The sequence below is a fragment of the Branchiostoma belcheri genome, unplaced genomic scaffold (genome assembly GCF_001625305.1).
Source record: "Branchiostoma belcheri isolate BF01 breed outbred unplaced genomic scaffold, Haploidv18h27 scaffold37, whole genome shotgun sequence".
In the NCBI taxonomy this organism is placed as follows: Eukaryota; Metazoa; Chordata; class Leptocardii; order Amphioxiformes; family Branchiostomatidae; genus Branchiostoma; species Branchiostoma belcheri.
The window spans coordinates 2112562-2130680 of NW_017803987.1; the positions used below are offsets into that span (position 1 = coordinate 2112562).

Genomic DNA, 18119 nt, shown 5'->3' on the forward strand with positions numbered 1-18119 from the left:
AGTGGAAGGGAGGACAAAACAGGTGTATCAACGCCTTTACAAGTTGTCCTCCCAAACCTGAAATGATAATACAAAACAATACGGAACCAAGTCAAACAATAAACATTAGACATAAGACATCAAAAATCAGTAGACATGAAATATACAATTCGGTAAAAGTTATACAGAGAATTGATTATGTACAAAAATTATCAAATGTCATTATGTACAGATTAAAAAGCTAATTATGATACTAATGCGGCCTTAAAGCAGTGCATGAGGCACACCCACAAGATGTGGACCAGGAGCAGGGAACGTCGATATTGAACTGGGTATCAAATCTCATAAACGTGGCTCTCACAAGCGATCGCTTGAATGTCAAGATGTTGGACATTTCAGAGGCTTGAACCCCAATATTACGGAGGACAGGACTCAGCTGATTCCAGATGGTGACCAGCCTTGGTATGTAAGAAGAGCTGAAGGCTGATGTCCTTACTCTAATGGGGGTAAGCATGTGCGATCGGAGAATACTTGCTGGATGTAAGTGTCCATTTTGATCAATTTTTAAAAAATTTTTTCTTACCATGAATTACATTTTAGAATACTCGCAGGATATATAGATAGATAAATACATGTTGATGTTCTAATATGGTAAAAATGGTCTACGTGGTACACGTGCCTATCCAACACAAAGGAAGTTCGAACCAAGGCATCTTAAAGCAGGAAATAAAAAACTAATTACTAATACTGCGTGCAATTAGTACCCTAGGGAAGATGCAGATACATATTTTTAAACTTCCGGTATCCACTTCAGAAAAGACATATCCTGCTTACCGGAGTCTAATTTCTTTTGAAACATCTTGTGGCGGAAGCTAAACCGTTTCATCGCTGATTCTGCATTGTCGGTTAAATGGCGTTTGAGAAGGCATCATTTGGTGAAGAGGGCGCAATTCAGCGGTAGAAGACCTTTCATTGGTTTAGGGACATTGTGTAATTCAGTAATTGTCAGCTACTATGAATGACTGGACTGATCACTAAAGAATAACAAGACTTGGACATTAGGACCATACTCAGACATACATTTGAGGTGAGTATTTTTCTAGTCAGCATCTGTCTTTCCATCATTTGAGAGAATTTTGCTGCTCATGCATGACAGACAGTTATTTTCCTCAATCTGTCATATGCATCTTTGGGCATCGTCAAGTACGGGCCTCCATGTTATGTGGCCAAAGTTTCACCCAGACAACATTGCAAGGTTGCCAACATGCAATTTTGTATATGCCATGGACTTTTCATTCATTCATTCATTCACCTTTATTTAAACTGGATGGCCCTGTCGGCCTTGTACATGCCGCTCTTCCCAGAGGTCCAGTAATGAGTGAGGGGTGGGATCACTGGAAAATTACAAGTCCGGAACTGAACCTAAACCTCTGGACTTGAATCCGGACCTGAACCGAAATGTGGGTTTAGGTACGCAGCACTACCCTTTACTGAAGGTCCCTCTAGTAAATGTTCATCTGGTTTGTGGCGCCAAGGTTTGCAGAACGTGGGCTGACAGAAAACGTGCCCTGTGAGAGCTCTATTGGCTCAACGCCACAAGGACAATTACCTGTTCTCAGAAAAACAAGTTGAAGGTCATTACTGGATAATCATAACGTCATTGGTACAGACATTAACAGTGAAAAGGTGATATAAAATAAAGTCCTTAGTTTTTAGTAGTCTGGCACAAGGCCACAAATTTTTCATATTTCTTAAATATATTCGCAATTTCTGTACTGTAAACTTATATCTAATTTTACTGTGAACAAATAATTTGCCGACTTTCTTTTTTCTGCACCTGCCACCACTGCAAACGTTGTTCTGCAAACATGTGACAATTTTTCTCAGATCGCGAACTTTTGCTACTTCAAACATAATTTTTAAGTCTTAGTGATTACACTACTACGTATACAGATGTCACTACAGATTCAAAATCTAATGCGGTGGGGGAAAAAACAAGAAGTTGCCTGAATTTTCAAAGTACCTTGCATAAACATTGGCCTATTTCTGTTAAAAAATGTCTGATACTAGTACTATGTCACGTATAGAAAAAATAATAATAATTTTTCATTTGGGGAAAACTTTTGTCGCAGTTAAATTTTAAGTTGGCTACAACACGTGACTAATCCTTTTTTTTTTAAATCCAAGAACCAACAAATTAAATAAGCATGGCCAAAGAGAGAAGACAATAAACAGAAGAATCACAACATGTTCTCACATGTGTAATCGAGCAGAGCTAACATACCTCCAAGGCATTTACTCATTATCATGCACAGACTCTAAAAAAAGTGGGCAGACAATTCAGTTACTAATACGGGTAATTACAAAATTGTGACATTCCTTCACACAATTGTATAATACTCCAAATACTGAACGTTAAAGTGACTGATTAAGTTTTGAAGCTCAATAAATTATGTTAATTTTGTTGTTAGTCATGGAGTCCGAATGTTAAATGGGCAAGAAGCAATGAAATCTGACAGTAGTATATAGTTCTAGACAAAACAATTGCTCACTCAATGTGTCTATAATTATGTAAGGCAAATTCAATCCAAAAGTCAACCATTCTGTCAACCATATATGGGATCTACAACTGTATAGTAGTAAAGTAACTGTTTGTAGTAATAAGATATGCTGTTAAATGTTAACCTGTTTTGTCTCAATGTCATATGCTATAAATAGCCATTACTTGTTAACCAAACCATTCAAGCTGAAAATCTAAACGTAAAATATGCACATACATCTTTTTTGACTGATTAAAAACATTTTTAGTAAAATCTGAGAATAAGGAAGAAAATGGAATCTGCAAGGACCACCTGGCCAAAAACTGAATGAGACCACTTTTTGCTTAATATCCTCTCAATAGTTTTTCCCAAGTTGTATAATAGTGACCTGTATTGTACAGACACAAACCAGGGTTCTAGCTAGCGCTAAGTAGCGTCGGTGCCCGCGACGCTAAAATTTTGACCCGCTACGCCAATTTTCCCCCGCTACGCTAATTTTCAGTACAACGTAGCGGCATTGTGACTGCATTTCTTTGTTCAAAAATGCCAGATCAAATGTGAAAAATGTTTTTTTTAGCAAAGTAACGCACGTGGCGGCCCTCCCAGGAGAATGGGGCGTGCCTAGGCGGGGCCTTGGCTTCTTTACAACTTGTGTTGCCGCCTTTCTGTGAGTGACAGCGGCAGTCTCTTGACGCCCAGACACTGGCGTCAGGGTGTCTAGCCCAGTCTGTAGAAGGGATGTTCCGCCCCCTTCATAGTGTCGGCTTTCCCTCTGGGACGCCATATATGGGCTGGCCTATTTAACAATTCCCACGCCACGATGTATGTAGCACAAATATGTTTCCTCCCGTGTTCAACAGATCTCTCCTTGTAACTCTGGACATAAACACCTTCCACTAAATTGCATTAATTCTATATCTTGCCAAGGTGAGAAAAAAATACAAAGAGTTACAATGTACTTAGTCACCAGCCTAATAATTAAAGTGCTTACAGTTCCAGCCGGCTCCCGAAAAGGGGAGGGGCCTCTAAAGCCCACAGCGGCAAACTTGCGTTGGTTGAAAATTTGCCACTTTAGTAAACTAAACAAGGGAGTTCACCCCTTCGGATCCGTTCATAGTTTAAACAAGTAAATACAAATTATTGCTCTCTTGTCAATTTTTGCCGTTTTTCTTTACGGGCGTTTGTGATCTTTGTGACACACGTGGGTTTTCCTGCCACATATGCGTCAGTGCTGGTGCCATGCCGATTTCATGCTCTTAGCTACTGTGCGATCTATGTCGACATACTGGGTGTGCCTGTAATCATGTCAGCATCAAAGCTTGGCAATAACAACAAAGCCACGTGTTGAATCACGTCAAATTTCGGCCCAGTTTTGCAGAACAGAAATGGCACAAAGGAGATTAAAAGTGCCTCATAATGAGACACTATTAGCAGGCAAAACAGACGTATTTCTTATATTATTTATAGTTACTTTTTTTGCATGTAGAATATTACAACTTTGCACACCAGATGCTATGTTTAACATTTAATTTATCTCAGAGTCTGTTCTTGGTTGTGTCTGATTTGGAGTATCTTCTGTATTTTGTGAAGATTCCAAGCTGCAAAAATATAAAAATTACTAATCAAGGATACATTGTACATACCTTAGAAATGACATTTTTTCCCTTTGGGTATCCCTCAAATGGCTGCTTTTTAAGCTTAAAATTTTAAAAGCTCCGCACATCCCCCCTTCCGCCCCATCCCCCCTCTCGGTCGCTTCGCTCCCTCGACGTGCGTCAGGTAACACTACGCTAAAATAAAATCCTAGCTAGAACCCTGCAAACATTAAGAAATATACTATTATAGTGACGATAGCTCAAGTACCTATAGCTCAATACATTAACTTTATAGCTTTTGACTTTAACAGCACCAAAAACATGCCATAAGTCATGTATTGTTGTCTTGTCCAGCCTACATTCCAACTGACCTCTTTTGACCTGATTTAAACACTATAATTGTGCTACAAACCTATCATTAACACATGGAGACAGTAAGATTTAGCATGTTGTCCTACTGGTTACACCTATTTCAGGTCTTAGGTCAGGAATGTTTTTGTTTTCTCAAGCATTCCAAATAGTGCTACATACCTAAACCCAATTTTAGGTTCAGGTCCGGATTCAAGTCCAGAGGTTTAGGTTGAGTTCCGGACTTGTAAGTCCGGACCTAAACCCATGGCATATACAAAATTGCATGTTTGCAACCTTGTAATGTTGTCTGGGTGAAACTTTGGCCACATAACATGGAGGCTGACACTTGATGATGCCCGATGGCAATGTTTTCTTCATTTTGCAGCACAGATTTTGCAATCTATGGAAGGTTTTAGGTGGTTTGGAAAGAAAAGGGGTATGTGAAATGGTCTTTTATGGTAATAAGTCCGGACTCGGTTCTTGACTTTTAGGTTTTTTTGGACTTGAACCTAAACACTCTTACAAGTCCGGATCCAAGTCCAGTGAACCGGTATGCATCACTAATTCCAAAGCTACCATAAATTCACTTATTTTCCCTGTATGGATTTAATGTCAAAGTAGAACAGGAAAGGTTTTTTTTTTTGCAAGTTAGGCCACACCAATTTAATTTGTTGGTTCTCAGATTTTTTCAGAAAAAGTATGAAGAGACAGAGAAAAAAAAATTAAGATAAAAACAGGCTAGGTTTAGGCATCTTAATATAGCCCCAAATGCTATGATATGAGCCATGAAGTCAACACAAAAAGGCTGGGTTGATGATCTTCCTTAACTGTTGGGGGCAAAATATGAGCATATTTGAGTTGATAATTCTCGGATAAAGCTGAGGAAACACTTTCTCAATCTCTAACAAGCTGCTGCAGTACCATAACAAGCCGCCACGGGGCCAAAAATCTTGTCATTTCAAGGTCTCATCAAGACCTACCCACCTACCAAGTTTCATGACAATCCATCCATAGCATCTTGAGTTATCATGCTAAACTACATGTACTGTATGTACGCACAAAAACATTACCTTCTAATTTTTAGGTAATTAAGGTATTTAAAGAGGGTGTAAAAAGTAAATAACAAGATCGTGTTCACTCCTTTAAAAAATTTTTCCCCCTAAATTTTAACTGATACTGTCTTAGGCTGGTATAAATATATAAGGCCTATGATTAATATGAATATCCTTCCTTGCATGGATTATCTTTAGATCAAGATGATTTTGCCAAAGTTCTGCTTCATTTCTGAGAAAGTACCGTGCTGTACAGACCTACATCAGGACTTTAGGGATCGAGCAAAAACTGTGGGGGCTGAAAACTCTTAAATATGTTAAAAGGGATCAGACTGTGTGAGGCACCTTTAGATAAGTCAGCAGGGCTGGAAATACTGGGTAGTGCACCCAAATTTGGAGATGTGCACCCAATTTTTTTCCGTAGGTGCACCAGTGTACCCAAATATTTTTGTAGGTTTAGATAGTTATAGAGTTTAGAGCCCTATAGTAGTAGTATACAGTATGTTCTTAACATCTAAGTGTCAGAAAAATTATAAAATCATTGTCATAGTACTTTTCTTTAGAAATGAAACCTAACTAGTTTTTGCTGACATTCTACTTTTTTATCCTATATTGTGCCCCTAAAAAAAATTTTTGTGCATCCAATTTTTTTAGATTGGGTCCAAAAATGAATTTCGATCCCTGGTCAGACTCTAGTCTAACCCATTAGGATAGACTCACTCAGCCAGGAAAACATAACCCAACATCCACACAACATCTCAAGATACATTCCATTTCAGGACAGCAAAACCGGAAATATTCTGAACAAGGCAATTTCTTTGTGATATTGACACATACTGCTTCACATTACATTAGCACATTTAAATCAGCATTTCATACTTTAGGCATTTATTACTGCAAAAAAACAAGCCCCCAAGAAAATTTTACCAAAACGTAAAAGCAAGAGAGGTGCAGTTTCTACCAGGTTTGCCAGGGGGTGAGGATGTGTGTAAAATTATACCAGTTGGATCAGGTCCAAGTTTAGCTGGCCTCGAAATTAACTTTTCTTCCTATTGTCCCAGTACTGTCCCAAACATAAATTTCATATGTCCCGAAGTGAGGATGAACTGTCCCAACTTTTTTTTTGAGGGGGGGGGGAAGCATTCTATGACTTCAACTTGAAGTCAACTTTATTTTGCTTATGTTCACTCCCAGGCGCACTTTTGCAGTGTAGACAGGAATGTGCCTGATAAACAAAAGAAGGGCTGACATTCTGATGTTGATTATTTTTCTATTGTCCCAAAAATGTCCCAAAGTGTCTCTTTAGTTGTCCCAGCCTAGTGGTCAGTGTCCATTGGGCCACCTTTAATTTCAAGCCCTGGTTTAGGCCACAAGAAGAAGTGAGCATGAACTTGGGCCTACATTTGGGTCTTTTATTCCCATTTCTTCCTTTAGAAGAACGTTTGAAGTTCGGTAGTAACCTCCAAGCTCGAGCACTCACAGAGCTGAACTCACAAGGTTACACTTACAGCTTGTCTGGGTTAAAAATAGTCAGTAATTTACCCTAGGTGAGCCATGTCGAGTCTTTTCATTAAAACAGTCTTACATAACGTACACAGGGCACGTCAAGTTAGACACAAGGGTGGCCATTTTACTTACACACGAGCAGACATGTGCCTGTGCCTAATGATTGAAGGATCCAAAATGAGCCATTGTGCGAGCAATTCCAAGAAAAAAATAATGGAAAATTGTGGTCTGAAAAAACCTGTGCTCATTATACAATGTGTGACAAGTTAAATACATGCAATGTAGCAGTACAATGTATATGTTTTAGCTGTAAATCTTAAAATATCTGTGGTAGTTTTTTTTTTTTCGATGACAATTCCAAAGTTGCAATTCTTTGAGTACGACAGTGAGTTTCTGTTTTCAATTGTATCACTTCTGTACTACAGAAATGTTTTAAGTACAAACTTCAAACCTCCTTGAACAGTTCACCCGGCAAAAAATGAACAACTTTACAGTAGTAAAGTGTAGGTTGTTAGACCTGAGTGTTAGAAAATTAGGCAACTGCAACAAGCAGTTTCTGATTTGTCGACATGCCTTGATTTCTCTTATTGTGTTGAAGTAACACGTAACACGTGCTTGGTACAAACGTGTACTTAATAGACTATTTTATCAAGATTTACCATTAGGCATCAAGCAAAAGCCCTCGCATTACAAGAACCCCATGCGTTGTTAGTTCTCTGCAAACAATTACGTATATATAGAACTGAATCTCGAACGTGGCTAAGGTCTGGCTCCTATGACCTTGGACTTGCCTGTGCTTGTGATGTTTTAAACAGATTCATCTGGGGGTACCTCTCACGCACTAATGGTTGCCAAATATACCAACTCGGCGCTATATATAACTCCCTAATAAGCCACAGGTTCAGATAGGAGGTATTTTTAGCCTTGTCGTGAATGCAACAAGAAGATTTAGAGCTTCGGGGATACTTTTAATGTCTGCATGGAGGGTACTTGCTATGTCTGTGTGTGTGTGATGTAAATTAAAGTAGTCTTACAGTGTGACTTGTGTATTCGTAGTCTAGACTCTGATCTATTTTTATAACCACAAAAGCATTATTGGAAGTCGTTAAGTCATAGTAATTAAAAAAATCTGTACCATGAACTTGTGTAGACTAGTTTAGGTCACTGCAAGTAATTTTTATGGATGAAATCAGCGCCCAATAATATACCGGATATTCTTGGAATCTGTCAGAAAAATAATAAAATCTTTGTTGTAGTAGTTCTGTAAGATTTTGAAGTTTCAAGATTAGAAAGAAGAGTAGCAGTAAGATCTGTAATTAAGTTTTCTTGTGTATGGTGCACCCCAAAAATTTTTGTGCACCTAATTTTTTAGGTTAGGTGCACCAGTGCACCTATTTTTTTTTAATGTAAAATATAGGAAATTCTTTCAGAGGTCCTTAACCTTTAAAAAATCCTTCCTTTATGAAAGACATTGATGAAATCTCAGAAATCAAATGGCTTGTTGTTCAATATTCAAAGCACAGCGGAGGTGTTTCCGAGAACACAACATCAAAACAGATTCATAGCTTCAGGCTATTTCTTGGAACAACAATCTACACCATTGGGTATTAAAAACACATGTACACAGATGTTTGTCTGCTGTGTTCCTGATGCATATATCAACAACTGAACAAGTCTAGGGAAGGAAATTTTACAGCGTACAAATAAAATACCTGGTTACCCAGTTGCCGCGGGCAACCAAATTTTACTTCTTGAGGCAACCTATTTTTTTAACCTAGGTAGCCCAGTGTGCTATATAGCTACCTGAATTTTAAGAATGTAAAAGACTTGTAAAAATGTTTAGGTTCAAATCCAAAAAAAAACTGAACATCTGGAACTATGTAGTTCCGGACTTACAAAAAAAATCATGTGAAATTCCCCTTTAATTCCCCTTTTTGTTCTAAGTTACCTTAAATCTTCAATAGTAAAAAATTTGGGTTGCAAAATGAAGAAAACATTGCCACTGGGCATCGTCAAGTGTCGGCCTCTGTAAATTATGTGGCCACAGTTTTACCCAGACATGCAAACAACTTCTATTCTAAACCCTGGTAGTGCAGTGCTCACTACAAAATCTTCTGGTAAAGATGCCCAATTTTTCATTGGGGTATGATTACCTGTAGAAGTCCTGTATTTTGTATATACCCTGGGTTTAGGGCCAGACCTGAACCTAAGCCTCTGGACTTGAATCCGGACCTGGACCTGAATGTGGGTTTAGGTACACAGCACTATTGGGAACTATATAGCCTAGGTACCAGACGCTGGTGTTCATAAGGCCACACCAATTTAATTTCTTGGTTAACGGATTTTTCTAGAAAAATAATGTAGCGGGCGGGCGAAAAAAAAAATGAAAATAAAAACAGGCCTAGGCAATCCTATTATGGCCCAAAATGGTACGATAGGAGCCATGAAGTCAACACACCAGGCTGGTTCAAAATTTTGACAATGAATTTTGAACTTTTAATGATACCACTGCATTGAAAGATGGAATGACTTTAACAAGAAGTATGAAAAGGGCTGTTTTCAACTGTTCACGGCAAAACATGAGCATTTTGCAGTTGATTCTGAATTTTTATTTTTATTTGCAAATCAGAAAAAAATGAAGCGGCGAATCCGTTAACCAAGAAATTAAATTGGTGTGGCCTAAGCGATACATTTTTTTTTGTGGGAAGAAGCCCTAATGTCCGCTACTGTACCCGCCGCCAAGGCTGCCCCAAACCCTTCATCTTTCACGCCATACATTGTATCTTTCACAGTATAAATCAAACACCTGCCTTGTTACACTGTTGAACAATGTCCAGGCCTAGAGGCAACTCTATCTTCTGACGCGCCATGACTAACAACTGTGAGCCTTGTGATGTTACGCATGCATGCACCTGAGTATGCGTTAATGTGACTAGTGTAAGCCAGTTGGTAAAAATCAACTGACCAAAACACAAGATCTATTCAAGCTGTACTGTAGTGTAGACTTTTTATATCTCTAATTTTAAAATTGAGATAGGCAGAAAAAGAGCTACATGTACCATTTGGGCAAAAACTATAAAATCTTTAATTACAGTACTACAGTACAGTAAAAAAAATGTAGGTATCATTTTAAAACAAAAGTTAAAACCATTGGAAGACAGAAAAATTGTTCACAATTAGGCTCGAAGAAAACAAGAAAACGGTGAACATGATAAAACTATGAGTCTATTGAAAGATTTGTATTGTAGGTAGGTACTGGTAAAGTGAAGGAGGGCAATGAACTGATAATAATCTAAACGCCTGACCCCAAAGCTCTAAAACAAACAATAGAGCAGACTAGCCTAGTATAACAGGCTTTTCTAGTGGTACCTTAGGGGATTCTCACACAGTAGTTTTCTTCTTCTCGCATTTGGTAGAAGTATCCTGTCTTTCACTATCAAAATAGTATGTTACAAATATGATTATACTATTTCATTGTACTAGTACATTTGAAAGTTTGTCACTAAGTTAAAATGTAACAACAAGCAATAAGTTCAAATCCTAAGGGTATAATTAAAAAAAGTAGCTTTCTTTCAAAAGGAAGTATGGCTTTTCTAACTAATGATATGCTAAAAAAAAACACTGATGATAAGAAAAAACATAAAATGATTCACATTCATTAAAAAATAAACTAGTTATCACAAAATAAATATAACATATAACAGGTATAATACATAATTATGTCATATAACATAAGTACATTTCTCTTAAATTTTTCTGAAGATAGAAATAATACAATATATGAGAGCACAAAAATTGCTTTCAATTCATACATGTACCAATATTTTCATTTCCGTGTATGATGTATTCCTAAATAAACAGAACTCAAATATAACCTATAGTAAATATCACAGCATTATATAACCAACCCACAGGACGTTGGCACAACCATACTATGACTTCATCCCCCAACAAACATTAATATGCAAGTGTTGTGGACATAAATTATGCAAAATACATTATTCATGAGAATGAAAAAACCCTATTTCGCACTGACAACAAATACTGCTGGACCATTCAGAAAATCCAAGCATTTCTTTTTATTACTTAGATTTTTTGAAAAATAATATTAACACTTTGGTTAAAGAATTAAGGCTGTTTAAAGAGGTTTTGTGTATATAGACTTTACACTAGACACCCTAGATATGATGACATCACTTCCGGTTAGCTCACGTGATGACGTCACCCTTACAACTTGACATAAACGACAGGGTAAGGAATTTGAGTCTATGTAAATACTACAGTTTGGGTCGCCTGAAAACCCGCAAAAAACACTCTATACAACGTCTTTTCACGCTTTTAAGTTGTTCTCTCGCCCAAGATTTCCGTTGCTTGTTTTTCCAGACAATGAAAATGATTCAGATCCCAAAATAACAAGAGACAAAACGGGGTATGCATTACGTAACTAAGACAAGAGGGCCTTTCTTTCCGGTCCCACACATCGGGCAAGAATGTCGTCTTTTTACGACCTTCGCTTTGCGGAAATTCCCGACTATCTACTGACACAAATCTAGGGTAAACGTCTGTCCTTCGCCTCAAATGTCTGCAAGGAATGTTTACGGCAGAGCGAAGAGAGACAAAGCGTTGAAAATTTTTGTTTGCGTGTCCGGGCACACATAGCTACCGCGGAAAAGATATTTCCCCCTAACCCTCCGCGGCTTCAAGCGATCAAATTCTACCGCGATCACACCAAAACAACACTTGACAACACCTAGAACCTATCATACCGGTAAAAATGAGTTTAAAATGACCGTTTTCTTGGAGGAAAACCGAGAGAATCGGTGTAAAATGCGTAGGGAATCGTGTTCAGAGCAGGAAGCAACTATGAACGGATATGTACACAGAGAGGATATGCACGACCCAAAAAAAAGAGAGAGAAGACCTACCGAATTTTCTCGGTGTATCAACCCATTCGGATCGGGGGTGCCGCGCTGAAATGTCGTGGTGTCGATCGCACAGGCTTTCCCGGTGTGTTCCCCGCGGGGAAGAGGCAGTCCTGGCGGCGACAGGGCGAGGGAAGGCCCGAGCCGTTACGACACTTCAGGCGCTGCGGCGGTCGAGCTGGCGAGTCCCGCCATCTACACTACTGAATCATGGGACGGGGGTGGAGGGGGAGGCAAGAATGGACTCTTCCGGTGGGGAGGTCTAGTCCTAACAAAACAACACAAAACACCTTCCGACTCTAAAATCTGACACTAAAAACGCACAAAAAGACAGAAAACTGAGAAATTTGATGCCCTGAAATGGTAGAGACTACAGGAAACCAGAAAAATGGAGCAAAAATTGGGATAAACCGATATTTATGGTTATTTATGAACCATACTTTTTATGCGGGGGTGTTTTCCTCGTACTCAGGTTACTTTGCGGGGCACGTTTATTTCTGTCCCACCGAAAATGAAATATCGTCACAGTTTCTTATCTTCTATGACTATATAGTGGTCCGGGTAAAATAAAGGAACCCGTTTCCTAGTAAGAAATTATCTAACGTTACGTAACTACTTGTACACTCACGGTACGAAAGTTACGAACCAGTCGATCTTTAATATAATATCGTATTTTAATAGGCTGGACAGTCTTTCCATATATGTTAATATCACGTTTTTCTTGGACTGAATATGAAAGTATGGACCATTTTGACGAACAATAAACGTAAAAGAGTTGAGTTAATGGCATAGTTTCTTTTATCATTTGATTTTATTGCCGCTGCAAAAGTATTTTGAATTTTGGTAAAGCCCTGCATGAAAGTAATATATTCTTTTCCGTTGAAACTCTGACACAATTACTCCAGAGTATAGTTAATACGTAACTTGCCCAAATGACGGCATTGTTTTTCTCACCACAATACTTTCTATGACGCCATCTCTAAGTTATTCAACCTGTCCACCCCCACGGATGGTTTGGTATCGTCTAGCCAATCAGGGCGCGTCATCTCGACAGGTCTATTTATAGTCTCCTTTCTCCATTGACCCTGCCCTGAGTGAGTGACGTTTCCACCCATCTGAAACTTCCGTGGGGGTTCATACAGACCAAACAGACCGTAAAAGTATCCCCAAGGCTGACGCAAACCGTTCAACCAGTCCCCCAGACCTGGAGATTGTCGGACCGGGATCGGTTCTTCACCTTGGGGCCCACCAAAAACAGCGTGCTATTTTCAGACACCGTCTGTCGCCTGGCTATATTTAGAGAGAGGGTAAAGCTTTTCCAGATGTTGAGGGAAGTTAAACCAGACGCCAGGCGGGTTGTAGGTTCCCCGTGCTCGGCGGGAGTTCGTGACCCTGTGCGCTGGTTCTGATTTGCGCGCCCGCGTGCCCGACTCCAGGGTTGCGTGACGTCATTTCCAAACGATGCGTACCACTGACTCGGTAAAGAATTTGACATCACAGTGAATGGAAACCAGCTGCGCCAAGGCTAAAGGTGTCCGAGGGGGGATTTTTTTAGCTCAACTATCATCTTGAGTGAGATAGCGAAAGAAAACAATGCCAAATCTCCAGTTTCTCAATGCGTTAAGCACCCGAAGCTATTTCAGGACAATGAAACCTCATTTCTAAGTCAATTTTCTCGTAATTTAATGCAGTTAGTTTAATCGATGAGGTTCAAACCGCCCTCAGTGCATGGTTGAATCAAATCAAGGAGGATAAAAAAACTGCACTAGGCTAAGCATTCTGATATCTGTGAGGCAAAATGTAATGTCGCTGACGGAAAACGGTTGGTTGTTTCGTATCGCGTATCGTAGGCTGGTTCTAGCTACATGTATTTATTGGTGGTACCAAAAATTAAGAGACTGCTGTTGTCTTTTTTGGCGGGCTACCTTAAATGTTATCAAGTATGAAATGATGACAAAAATTTACAGTAAATGTCAATATCAGACATATTTACTAATCTAGAGTATTTTTTTTGCCACCCTGAAATTTCATTATATGCAGTAGCAGTAGACGTACGGTTTTTAGGGAAAAAAATTGACACTTTTTAAGCTGTGGTCTGTGTACGTCTTTCCCGCTCGAGGTCACACCAGAAACTATTTCATTCGTATACCTGGACAGTGCGTTTTTAATTTCTTGCAAGTGTGCAAAAGTCAAAGAACAGTCACACGTGTATGCGCATATATATGAACATAGGTCAACACGCACAAAGCCACTCCCACAAGGTTACATACTAGTACCACACGTTTCAAAAACACTTAGATATGTATCAAAATCCGTACCAATACTGATGTACACACAGTTAAATATAGAGTGAATCTGATATCTTTGAGTGTCTCTGGCACAGATTTGTACTTTAAAAAGTGCTGTGTAAACGTGGAATATCCAGGGCTACCGACGACTCGCGCTGAAATGTTTTCAAAGACTTTCCGAAAGGGGATCTTGTTTGTCCGCCATCGCCTGACGTCAACGAGAGTAAACATAGCCCTTCTTTCAAGGCCGCCGATGCCACGTGTTTTTTCACCACGCGAACTTTAACTCTGTACCACCCCGATTTGCAAGACAAAAATACTCCAACCTTAAGTACCAAACGATTAAGATAAAAAGCACCTTGCTGTACAAAATACCCCCCTTTCTTAGGATAATGGGTTTTGAAGTCGGTTGGCAAACATTCGGCCGGAACTAGTATCAAAGGTAAAGGTTAGATGTTGATAACTACAATAAACCGTACGAATCAAAGTACAGCAATCTTTGATATCTGAGTGACGTATAATGAGTTTGCCTATGTAGGCGTGTGGATATGGGGTGAGGATAACAGTTGTGTATCTTGTTATAAATATCGCAGTAATCATCTAGAATTGTTTATTATGGCGCGGCGCGCCTTTGTTTTTCAGACATGGCGTGATCGTAGCATTGCGTATTAAAAGTCATGGCGTATATGTGTAAGTAAGGGTTCTCTCCAAGCAGATGTTGGACTCGATTTGTACGTTTTTGTTGGGCTCTCTATTTTATCCGCTATAGTTTGGGTATGATTTGGAGAGAAATGAAAGCTGACAAAATAGACATGCTGGCAAAACACTAATAAACGCCTTACAGTTACAAAAAGCCAAAGGCAAGCGACGAATTTCAAAGACCAAAAAAAACGACATTAAACACGGTCAGCTAGAGCTAGAGGGACATAGTCATAGACATGCAGGAAATACCACAAAATGCTTTAAATCAATTCTGCTCCAGGACAATAGAAATCCGCCAGGGGGTCCAGATTCTAAATTGTCTATTGCTTTGACTACGCACATATACAATTGGAATTCTTTGGACCTAGTAGTATAAAAACATACTCAATTCAAGGAGGTTAGAGCGAGAAGGTCTCGTTCTAATCTTTTTTAGCTTGCTTTTCCCTCTAACCTTAGTCCTTGGTCCATTGCAGTTTGAACCATTCTTGAGAAGGCCAAATCGTCCTGTAGGTCACTTTTCATTGAGGTCACGAGGGAAGAGATAAGAAGCAGACAAACTTAGCCAAATAGTGAGAATAATTTGCCAGGGGAAATTAACCCTCCCATAGACTCTCTCTCTCATTAACCCTCTCCTGGCCAATTATTTGCCTTTTTGTCGAATTCTATGCTCCGGACCCCCGTAGGAAGGCTTGGAGGAGGCTTGGAGATTAGGCCATGTTGTTTTAATCATATGGATGGCATCTACACGCGCATGAATTTTCGACCGTTTCAAAAATAGGTTTTCGACTATATACCAAAGTACATGTAAAATGAGCAAATATATGCCGTAAATTGCAAAAAAAAAATATTGGAAAACAACACTAATGTCGTAGGATGCCAAGGTGAAAAGTTAGTTTTGAACGGTGAAAAAAGGGTTTTGAACGATTAAAACTGACCCGATGAGGCCTTGTTGAACTTGTACCTTTGGCCTTTCGTAGTTTTAAGTCATTGACCACGTACGTAGATTTTATCATGAAGACCAACCTTTTTTGCCCAAACTTTTTTTTTTTCATTCGCACGGTCGCATCAGTTTTGGGGTTCCCAGGTCATGGCACGAAGGCATCCATATAATCAAATCAAGATGGCCATACCCTAAAGTCAGCCGTTCAAGCTAGCATATAGCTGTTCGGACGTTGACCCCTGTTGTGATAAGACTTGAGAAGGTGTCGTTCGGGGTCACCTGGGTTCTGGGTGAGTTGGCGCGTCACCAAAAGTCAGGCCCGGTATGTGCTGAACAACAACAGGCGGTTGCGTCAGCCTTTCAAACAGAGACAGGGCAGGCGTCAGGACTGAACAAACTTGTAGTTCAGGGTGCGGCTGAAATCATATCAAAGGCCACAGCAAGTAATGTTTATGGATGACATCAACGCGCGCATTGATTTTTGCATGATTGGGTGAAAAATAAATTTTGATGCCCCCATCTAACAGTGGCCAACATTCCGAAAATAGGAAAAGATGTCTGTTGCCATGCAGGAACGTGGATGGAGGAGACAAGACACTCTGATTTATTGTTTTGATCAAAAGTTTGAAATTAATTGTTTGAATTACAAACCAGCCTGGTATGTTGACTTCATGGCTCCTAACGTTGCATTTGGGGCTATCATAGAATGCCTACATCTCTTTTAATTTATTTATTTATTCGGCCTGTCGCTTCATATTATTTTCTGAAAAGTCTGAGAACCAAGAAATCAAATTGGTGTGGCCTCAGTATGAAAGTACCCCCCCCCCTCAATTCTTCTTGATTCAGCTCACACTATTTATAAATTTGATGCATAAATTTGATCGCAAGACGATTTGTGTCAATGACCTGGACTGTATTTCCTAACAACAAAAGATCACAATTGACCTTGGTCTGGCCACGTGTGAGCACTCCAAAAACACCATATCAGATTACACCAAACTTTCCCCATTGTTCGATGACAGGTGAAGTGGAGGAAGTTATGTTAAAGACGGTAATTTAGCCAACAGTTCAGCTCTATACTGTACTATACTATTGTTAGTGCAAGTCACGCAACATTTACTATACAATACAGCGTATTGCGCAACCACAACGTCACCAAGTTCTACTCTATTTCCTTCTTGTAAAAGAAGAAAGAAGATTCCATTTTTTCTCTCTCTACCCCTTTCTCTTTCGTTTGCTCTCTTAAGATTCAAGTATTGCTGTCCTTTTGCTACTTTTGAGTTTTGGAATGAAAGAAAATTTAGGTTCACCCCTACCCATTTTTGACATGGAATAATCTAGGGACGTTGACCTGTGCTAGTATATTTGAAGCCAGACAAACATATCATGACGGAACTACTGATGTTGTCACACGATAAAAATCTCTCGCTGTCGTGGTGACTTGGCCTCAGGTTGTAGGAGTATGGTGTACATTGTAGTCTGACTAGATACAATCTTAGATCTCCAAGTAGAGTTTTAGGTTCCAGCTTATTACCTTATTACCCTTTTAATAAAAATTAAAAAGATGTAGGTATTGTTTTTGGTCTGTCTGTCTCTCTCTCTCTCTCTCTCTCTCTCTCTCTCTCCCTCTCTCTCTGTCTCTGTTTCTCTCACGGTCTCTCCCTCTCTCTTTGTATCTCTGTATCTCTCTATGTTTCTGTCTCTTCCTCTCTCTGTATCTCTCTCCCTCCCTCTCTCTCTCTGTCTCTGTGTGTGTGTGTGTGTCTCTTTGTATCTCTCTCCCTCCCCCCCCCTCTCTCTCTCTGTGTGTCTCTCTCTGTATCTCTCTCTGTGTGCGCTCTGTATCTCCCTCTCTCTCTGTGTGTGTGTGTCTATCTGTATCTCTCTGTATCTCTCTCTCTCTGTATCTCTCTCTCTCTCTCCCTCTCTCTCTCTTATTGGGTTGCTTAAACTTACTACATTAAAAGAATTATCAGAAAATTGACTGATCAGAACATCCGGTTTTACTTCCATGAAGTCACTTTGGATGAAAAGTATCCTTGGATGACCTTTTTTGCCCAGCCACGCGCCAAAACTTGATCAGATTTAAGTCGCAGGAATTCTGAATCATCGGTGTTTGAAATCCTATAAGCCCCTGTGGGAATCGGCCAAAGAGGAGACATAAAAACATCATGATTGCATAGATATCACTGTTGCCTTTACATAGAAAAAAAACGCACAATGTGGCTTTGAAAAGCGTTCAAA

General features: G+C 39.5%; 1 protein-coding gene across 1 annotated transcript in view; it reads right to left on the reverse strand.

Annotated features, from left to right (window-relative positions):
• LOC109476298 overlaps positions 1-12247 on the reverse strand; it is a 29505-nt gene extending 17258 nt beyond the window's left edge. Inside the window, exon 1 of the mRNA XM_019777212.1 lies at positions 11949-12247. The gene's annotated coding sequence lies outside the window, so the exon portion shown is untranslated. The remainder of the gene's footprint in view (positions 1-11948) is intronic.
• Positions 12248-18119: the final 5872 nt, after the last annotated feature.